At 47.4% G+C, this 9,898-nt stretch overlaps 1 protein-coding gene across 5 annotated transcripts in view; it reads left to right on the forward strand.

Moving 5' to 3' along the window:
* The window catches only part of v (Tryptophan 2,3-dioxygenase vermilion), a 308,315-nt gene that overhangs the window by 61,520 nt on the left and 236,897 nt on the right, over window positions 1–9,898 (forward strand). The gene's annotated exons all lie outside the window — the stretch shown is intronic.

Here is a 9,898-nt window from a genome sequence, read left to right on the forward strand (position 1 = left end):
CTTGAAGGTATAGCGCCGTGACATTAATACCTGTTTGCAGTGTCTCTTGAATTTCAGCTGGAGATCCTCTGCTGGCCCAGAGCGTAATGTCGTCCGCATAAATTGTAAAGTGAAGGTCTTCTACACGCCTCAAGAGAGTTGGCAGCTTGCTTAATGCTAGCGAGAATAGTGTGGGTGAAATAATCGACCTTTGGGGTACACCTCTTGTCAGGTACCTTTTTTCGGACTCTTCTTCGTTTACCTTCACGGTAACTGTGCGGTTTGTAAGAAACCCTTTTACGTAGTTGTAAAGCTTTTGACCTGGTTGCATGGTTTGCAGTCCTTCGAGTACCGCTTGATGGGTAACGTTATCAAATGCTCCTTTGATATCCAACCCCACTACGGCTCTGAGTTGGCTGCTGCTCTGTGCTCTGTATATTTCTTGTATAGCAAGCATCGCATCCTGTGTGCACATGTGCTTTCGAAAACCAATGACTCGAGGATCGACAGAAGTGCAACATTCCTGCTGCCATAGGAGTCGTGTTAGGGCCATTCGTTCCATAATCTTTCCCGGACATGATGTTAAAGAAATGGGGCGCAGGTGGCCAATGGCGCTTGGGGTCTTATTGGGCTTTGGTATTGGGATCACAGTAGCCATTTTCCAGGTTTCTGGTATGTCACCGCTTTCCCAAGCTTGGTTTATGATAGCCAGGAGCTGTTCCAGTCGTGTGTCTGGCACATTGCGTAGCATCTTGTTTGTGATGCCGTCCGCTCCAGGTGTCGTGTGTTTGCTTGCATTGATGGCTGCTTTAAGCTCCCCAATTGCAAATGGCTGGTCTGCAGGTACCTCGCCGCAATCTTGTGTGGATGGTAGTTGTCGCTGATCTTTCTGTAAGGTGGCCGAAGGGAAGAAATGGTTGGCTATTTGTTCTGCGAGATCGTGCGCTCCGATTTCCTCCCTCAGTTGGATTGCCTCCAGGTGGTTCTTTCTCCTGGGTTGCCCAAGAAGCACCCGAAAAAGCGACCAGGCTCGGCTTGTGTGCATGTTGTTTCCGGCTTGCTCGCATATCTGCACGTCGTGGGAGATGTCTTGCTGAACGTGTGGCAACGCGCCGCGGTGGCTGTGGTGTTGCGCTGCTCAGCAGGAGGTCGCGGGATCAAATCCTGGCCGCGGCGGCCGCGCTTCGATGGAGGCTAAGTGCAAAAGCGCCCATGCCCCGTGCTTTGAAGGCACGTTGAAGATTCCCTGGCGGTCAAAATTAATCCGGTGTCCCCCACTACGGTGCGCCTCATAACCAAATCGGCGTTTTGACACGTAAAACCGCACAAATCAATTCGAGCCTCCGGCATAAACGTCTCGAACGGACGCAACTAACCGCAGAGGACAGCGCACCTGTATATGCTGCGTTAACTTAATCTGCCATGTTTGCAACGCAGTACACATTGCGCGAGTTAAAAGAAAGTCGTTCTCTGCGGAAGGAGCTGTTCTGTCATGTTGTGCGGCGGGGTAAAAAACTGACTTCTACCCGTGGAACGCGTGAGGGCATTGTATGTGACGTTTTCTGTAATCTTAGACGCGTTCACAAAACTGAAGAATGTGTTTACAGAAAGCGTCTTAAAACTAAATAATTGGGTTTCACGTGCCAAAATCACGATCTGATTGAGGCACGCCGTAGTGAGGTAATCCGGAATAATATGGACCACCTGGGTTCTTTAGCTTGAACCTGAATCTAAGTACACGGGTGTTTTTGCATTTGGGCCCCATCGAAACGCGGCCACCGTTGCCGAGATTTGATCCCGCGACCTCGTGCTTAAGCGCAACACCAAAGCCGCTGAGCAACCACGGTGGGCTAAAAAAAGCGTGTAACTGGGTAGTATAACATATAAGGCGTCACTGTAGCGACCTTTTGATTATCGTACTTTTAAATATCAAGTTGCAATGGGAATTTAAGAAACTTAGTGTCGATTTAGCGGTAAATGCAAGAGAAATGCGTTAGCCTTACGTTGCACCTTTTCGTGTATATATACACACACATGAAAATGCCACATAGCTACACAGAACCATGGTAATGTTGTTTGCCGTGGCTTGCAGTTACTGAGATTATCTTTTGCATTCCGCCTAAGTACACAATTAGTCTTATTTAATTAATCAATTTCTAAAATATTATAAGTAGATGAAAAGTATCAACGAGAAAATTTTAGAGCGACATGAAAAACTCCCGATACAGCTTTCTATTGCTTAATACGTGCTACATAAGTGCTTTTCCGAGCGTGAAAGAAGCCCGCAAATACACGCGAAATTACCACGCTATACTGGCAGCTCGAAGCGAATCTGTGCCCACAAAAGAATACTCAAAGGATAACGATTGCGGTGAACACAGTCGAGGATCCTCGAAGTCTGATCAGCGAGTCAAGTGCGTCGGCTTTTATACATCACTCGTCAAAGGTTCTAGTGTAATCGCTGCTGCCCGCGTGGTTTCCAGAAACTACTACACGATTCGCGTCGCGCATATAACCAGATTACACAATGTTTGGTCACAATAGACAACGGATAGAACCATCCATAGCATTCCAGAAATTTCCGATACATGCAGGCGTGTCCAGCTCTGAGCAATAACGTTTAGCGTTTGTTAGCCAGTGAAAAAGCGGTCACCGGAGAAAGATAAACCAAACGTGTCAACACATATCGTCAGAAATATACTGTGCAATAACAACGTACGCCATACTCTCTGAAGGTATGTGTACTCAAGCTCTCCCATCCCCTCTTTACCTCTACGAGGTCAGCGGCTTCCCACACTTCACGCGCACACTTCTTCCTGTTACTGTGACGCTCCTAATGCTGACGCTTAAGACGTAGCCCTCAGATAGCAGAAACAACTTTTTCTTCTCTCGATCACTGCACTGTGTTGCACGTGCTCTATAACGCTTGCCTCTGACGCTTGACGTCGTAATGGCCGCACTAATCAGTGATTGCGATGTGTTCAAAAAATAACAGTGAAAAGGTCTGGCTTTGCAGCACATCACTAATATGTACTCAGTGGCTATGGTGTTGGGCTGCTGGGCACGAGGTCGCGGGATCGAATCCCGGCCGCGGCGGCCGCATTTCGATGGGGGCGAAATGCGAAAAAACTCGTGGTACTTAGATTTAGGTGCACGTTCAAGAACCCCAGGTGGTCGAAATTTCCGGAGTCCTCCACTACGGCGTGCCTCATAATCAGAAAGCGGTTTTGGCACGTTAAACCCCATAATTTTTTAATATGTAGTAAAGCCACTTGGATATCGAAAGGAGAAACCATCGATGTGTCAGTCAAAGGAATCGAAAAAAAAACAAAGCAAGAATTAGGGACGGAAGTGATAGAATGTGCCGGAAGGAAAAGGTGAGGAGAATGGGAGGGAACGAGAGGGAAAACGAATGATTTATTGCAAAAAAAAAATATCGAGGAACGACCCCGACGACAGTCGTATTCAACATGCGCAGATATCGTGAAGCTGGCATCCATCGTCGTACGAGATCCGTTTCCTTGATTCATCCGTCTTAGGACGAAGCGCCATCCCGTTTGTAATGAAGGTGCTTCATTCATGACCACGAAATAAATAAGGTTTTAAAGATATATCAAACAAAGAAAGAACCAGAGAACCAAAGAAAGTACAGCAGGCATACCACTGCTATACGCTGCACTTGAAATGCAAACGCGCTGTTGCCCCGCGTTCTTTCTGATCGTGTGTGTGTGTAGAAGTTCTCACTGCGCGCGTTGTACAGCACTGTAAACTGTCCATAGTCGCCTCCACCCCGGCTTCCATATAAGACTCGTTCTCCGTAGGACAGACCCGTTTTGGGCATTCCTTGAATGCCGCATGTGTACACTGGCAGACGCTGCCTCGCACGTTGTTCGATCGGCGCTGCACTGATGGCGGCTATAGCGGCACGCCACAACTCGAAGATGATTGCAGTGAGAACACAGGATCAGAAAGAACGCGGGGCAACAGCGCGTTCGCATTTCAAGTGCATCGTAAAGTAGCCTTAACCTGTTCACGTTGTCTTGGGTGCCGAGTGAACGTTCACTGGGATTATAATGACCGCCGGACGTAGTGCGCGTGTCCCTCGAGCTTCATTTGCCAACAGCGGTTTAATGATGGCTTATACGTACCTCAGGTTTTCAATTGACTTAAGTAGCCCAAACTTTCGTCCCCCCCCATCGCAAAAAAATAAGTAAATAAAAGAACTAGACTATAGAAAACCTAAAGGGCAAGTAGTCTTTCTTTAATGAATGAATGAATAGAATTTATTGATAGGAAAGACAGAGAGGTCGACCTGAGCTAGTGCGCTCTGGTCTGCTACTCTGCACTGGGGAAGAGGGAAGGGGAGTGAAAGTATTGGGATGGATGATGATGATAAGAGAAGTGGTGAGTGCTTATGTACATGAGACAGTTGCCTCGCTAGAGCCGCTCGTCGAGCTTGGTGTCCTGCAGGAACTTCAACAATACTTTTGTTGCACGCATTGAAATTGCAGTGTCAGGCCATGGGCCGAGGATAGCTTCCTCCGACAGTAGTTGTCTGCCAACGCTGGCTAGGAAACTGTCTAGTGTCCTTCGCTCCAGCATATATGCTGGGCAGTCGCAAAGTACGTGTTGCAGTGTTTCGGGCATCTGGCAGTGTACACAATCAGGGCTGTTCGATTGGCCGATGAGGTGTGCGTAGCGACGGGTGAAAGCAACGCCGAGCCGAAGCCTGTGTAGCAATGATGTTTTACTCCGTGTAAGCTTCGGGGGCAAACAGAATTTACCGTCTGGGTCAATCGTATGTAGACGTCTGTGAATGTTATCAGAGTGGGCTCTGTAAGCCTTTGTAAGGTCCTGCATGAGTGCCTTGATCATGGAGTTGGTGTCAGGTCGCGAGTAGGCAATCCGTATTTCATCAGAGGAAGAGGAGGCCGATCTTGCCTCACTGTCAGCGAGTTCATTACCAAAAACACCACAATGGCTAGGCACCCATTGAAAGGTGATCACGTGGCCACTTAACTCGGCACTGTGATAAAGTTCGACGATTTCCAGCACGAGCAGATGGTATGGTCCTTTCTTCAAAAAGTATTTTAGCGCCTGTAGCGCTGATTTGGCATCGCACAATATCGTCCATTTATGGGGTGTCTGCGTTCTCATAAAACGGACAGCCTCCCGTATTCCCGCAAGTTCCGCAGCCGTAGATGTCAATTTGTGGTCTAATCGAAATCGTTGAGTAATTCCAAGTTGTGGGATGACAAATGCGGCCGTTGTGGCATATGGCGTGACCGAACCATCGGTATATACTTGTACAGTCCCACTATATAATCTAAATATATGGGACAGGGTGAGCTGCTTCAAGCCAATGGAGCAAACGTGAGATTTCGTCCTAATTCCGGGTATCTGAAGCCTCACTAGTGGTCTTGGCAATGTCCATGGAGGTGCCGCGGGGATGTCGGTGGCCTGGAATCTTGCAGGTACAATGCTTGCGTGACATGCAATAGCTTTAGAAAAAGCACAGTCAAGGTTGGTGCTTGGAAGTGTTGACAGTGGATGGTGTGAGTGTCTGGTTAGCAGGCGAAGATAGGTTCGCACAGGTTCACAAGACCTGTATATGTCGATAGGACAAGCCCGTGCTTCCGCTATTGTGCCCTTAGTTGACGTGCAGCGTGGCAAGCCAAGACATATCCGTAGTGCTTGTGTCTGAAGGCTCTCCAGCGTGCGTATACAAGATGACCCCATGTTAGATAACACAGGCATGCTGTAGCGTATGTAGCCCACAAAAAGTGCCTGGTACACTTGGAGCAAACTTCGCTCAGAGGGGCCCCATCTCAGTCCTGATATTACACGAAGAACGTGTATGAAGTTGGTCAGTTTAGCCCTAAGCGCAGTAACATGTTTGGTCCAAGAAAGACTGCGGTCTATTATCACGCCAAGATATCTCTGGTGGGTGACTAAAGGGAGCGCCGTTCCGTCGACAACGATTGGATAATGTGACATTGATTTGCGCGTGAATGCCATGACTGCACACTTAGTTGTTGAGAGTTGCAGGCCTCTACGGCGCAAGTACTTCGCCGTTATGATAGCCGAACGTTGGAGCCTTTCACGCACTTGTGGACGTGTGACCCCAGATGACCAAATACAGATATCATCCGCGTACGTACTGATACGCGCTGTTTCAGGTAGCTCGTCTGCAAGGCCCACCAGTATGATATCGAACAATATTGGGCTAAGGACACCACCCTGCGGAACACCCCTGCGAACGTCATGTCTATCAGTCTCGCCATCCGAAGTGGACATGAAAATGGTGCGGCCACTGAGGTAACTCTGCAGCCATGCATACATCCGGCCACCAACACCAATATCCTCAAGCGCCCGAAGAATCGAATAGTGGAAGACGTTGTCGTAGGCACTTTTGATATCCAGAAATATTGCGCATACCAGACGACGGTGTCTCTTTTCCTGTTGAACAGTAGATACTAGGTCGATCACACCGTCAATGGATGATCGGCCTCTTCTGAATCCATTGATGAAATCAGGAAGTCCACCACTTTTCTCAAGTAGCCATTCCAGTCTGCTCAGTACCATCCGCTCCATCACTTTACCGACACAGCTTGCCAAGGCTATTGGCCGACAATGTGAGAGATCATGTGGGCATTTCCCAGGTTTTAGCAAAGCCACAAGACGACTGCACTTCCAGTGATTAGGCACAGTTGCTGTGTCCCACGTAGAGTTGTAGAGCGCCAGGAGACTGTCTCGAGCTTCTACTCCAAGATGACAAATCGCGGAGTATGTAATTCCGTCTGGTCCTGGACAAGTTGACCGGCGGGAAGAAGATATCGCAGCGTCGAGCTCGTGCATAGTAAAAGGCGCGTCCAGACGGTGATCACTAGATGACGGGAAAGTCAGTCGTGAATGGGTTGGTATATCGTTCGAGGAGCTCACGAGTAATTTGCAGAAGTCATCGGCGACCTCAACTTCACGCCGGCCTTGCCGTATGGCCACAGCGCTGAACCGGTGAAGCTGTTGTGGAGGCGAGCGAAGGCTTCGTACAATTTTCCAAATTCTAGATAGAGGTTTTCTCGGATCCAGAGAGCCACAGAATGATCTCCAGCGTTGTTTGTCAAGCTTGTCAAGGTGGCGCAGGACATGACGCTGAGCCCGGCGTGATGCAGTGACGTCTAATGGTGATTTGGTCCTTCTGTATTTCCGTTCTGCTCGACGCCGTATCGCGCGAAGTCGCTCGTACTGGTCATCAATAGATGATCTAGGTGAGGGTGCGCTGAGGTGTTTTGTTGTGTCACGTAAAGTGGCCGTGATGACATCTTCAATATCGGATGGTGCTTGGATGGCTTGACATGTGGTGGTCACAGATTCTCGAAATGTTGGCCAATCGATAGAACGCACAGTGTGCGGGGCTGGGGGATGTAACCATTTCAACTGAACATATGTTGGTAGATGGTCACTTCCATGAGTGTCGAGATCAGTACACCATCGTGTAGCAGACAGCAGGTTTTTTTGAAACAAACGCAATGTCAAGACAACTGCTGTAGTAAGAGCCTCGAAGGTATGTTGGCGAGCCATCATTGATCACCATCAAGCCTTGACTAAGCATGAAGTCAGCCAAGTCTCCAAGGATAGCAAATATGCCAAGGATAGCAAATATGAACAGTCTATGCTTGAGGTTGGGGGTATATACCCGTCAATTACTGAGAGTGTGCGCCGCTTGTACTTCAGCGTTATGCAAACGTACTCGTTGGAAGCATGCGCAGGAATGTCTTTACGAAGGCACGTTAAATTCCGACGAACAAAAGTGAGCACGTTGCTTAAATTGTGGTCATTCCTTGACCACAGTGGCACATATACAGATACGCGTAGTAAAGACGTCATGTTTGGTTCACATATTACAGCCACGGGAAACTGGTATTTGAACATCCATTGCCGAAAGTCTGCGAGGCGGCCTTGTAGGCCTCTGGCATTCCACTGCATTATTGCAGATCTTCGTAACTGGTTTTCAAAAGAGAGCGCCATGATGCCTTATTGTAGAGCCGCGAGGAGCGGTTCCAAAGCATCTAGAACATGTAGCGCGGTCTTAGCAACCGGCGTCTGTAGTCCGCAGAGAAGTGAACGCATCGTAGTTATCAGGTGTTTCAGCATACTTTGTACATTTTCATTTTCTGTCCTATCATTCTCAACCACCTTTGCAGACACATCACCCGACGCATTTAAGCCTGTTTGTTTGTCTTTCTTTAAAGTTCGTAGACTGTCTATAGATATCGATAGACTTGTGTCGTTGCACTTTCTGTCAACTTATACACTATCTCCAAACAACCATTCCGGGAAAATTCTGGGAAATCTATACTATCCTCCTTGTATCAGAGGAAATATACACGTCTTAATGCCCTTTATCCTACAGCGCTCATGTAGCTTATTACAAAAAAAAAATTAAATTATGGGGATTTACGTGCCAAAACCACTTCCTGATTATGAGGCACGCCGTAGTGGGGGACTCCGGAAATTTCGACCACCTGGGGTTCTTTAACGTGCACCTAAATCTAAGTACACGGGTGTTTTCGCATTTCGCCCCCATCGAAATGCGGCCGCCATGGCCGGGATTCGATCCCGCGATCTCGTGCTTAGCAGCCCAACACCATAGCCACTAAGCAACCACAGCGGGTCAGCTTATTACCAAAATTACGATGTTATCACAAGGCAAGGTGGGCTTCAAGAGGAGAGAGAGAGAGAAATTTATTTACAGAAAGGCAGAGAGGTCGGCCTGAGCTATAACTTGCTCTGGCCTGCTACTCTACACTGGGGAAAAGGGACGGAGAGAGAAAGGGCTGATGAATGGTGATGATGGTATAAGGAAGAGATGCTTCAAGAAGGCTCCACAGAAAATCTATAGCCCGTCCAAACTCAAGTGTTGCCTATATTTCATAACTGTTGGACCCAGATTCGTGCAACCGGAGATGATCCTGGTGCTGTGCTAGCGAGAAATATTAATTTGCAATCAACAGACTCTATATAGAATGTAAAATAAACAGAAGATTTTATAATAGGAAATACATTTCTATAAGGAGGCTACAACATGCTAAAGCGAGTAGCCTTCCTGACTTTCTTTGATTGCCTGGGAACAAGCATTCCCAGCCTCTTTACTTGGGCTCTCATAACCAACATTTCTTAAGCTAAAGCGGTTAATTTATGAGAGCAGATGCCAGTCAGTTGTAATACAGAACAAATTATTACCGAAGGCAACAAGTCAGTGCCAATAGCACTTAAAAACGAAAACCTTTGTAAATTTGGCCCCTGTTCACCAAATTAATGGCATAATATATCGGGTGTTTTTGACAGAACATTTAAAATCTGCCTGTGGCTGATATAGTACAACTCTAATGCTTGAATGGAATTGAATCAATGGAAGAGGCGGACATTGAACAATAAATTGAAATGCATAATTGAACAATGAAGAACACTGTCACTAATTATGTTTTAACTAATTGCATTCTGACACGTACGTCTTGCAGTTCACAGATTCTAGCTGGTAAGTTCTCAAGCAACACCCACTTGGTAAGAATTCTTAGATGCAACCAGTTTCGCGGCAGGCGCTGTCAAATTGGACGTTAAGTGCACGGTTTTCCACATACTCTTTAGGTCAGGGGACGCAAACCCCACCCAAGCTTTAGGGGACTCCGTTGTGGGCCCTTGGCGCTCTTTTGTGCTCGCTTTGGGTTCCTTTGTACGCACGGTGGCTTGCTTCCCCCAACTGTTGGGTGGGGTTTGCGTCCCCTAACATAAAACTCTTTTGAAAAAAACACATTTTTATCCATTTCGGGCCGAAAATAACTAGAATGCAAATTCGTTTTGTCACACACTTTGGGAATTAATATCTCGGAAGTGGTGTCATAGTTAAATCAAGCCATGC

The sequence above is a fragment of the Dermacentor andersoni genome, chromosome 4 (assembly GCF_023375885.2).
Source record: "Dermacentor andersoni chromosome 4, qqDerAnde1_hic_scaffold, whole genome shotgun sequence".
In the NCBI taxonomy this organism is placed as follows: Eukaryota; Metazoa; Arthropoda; class Arachnida; order Ixodida; family Ixodidae; genus Dermacentor; species Dermacentor andersoni.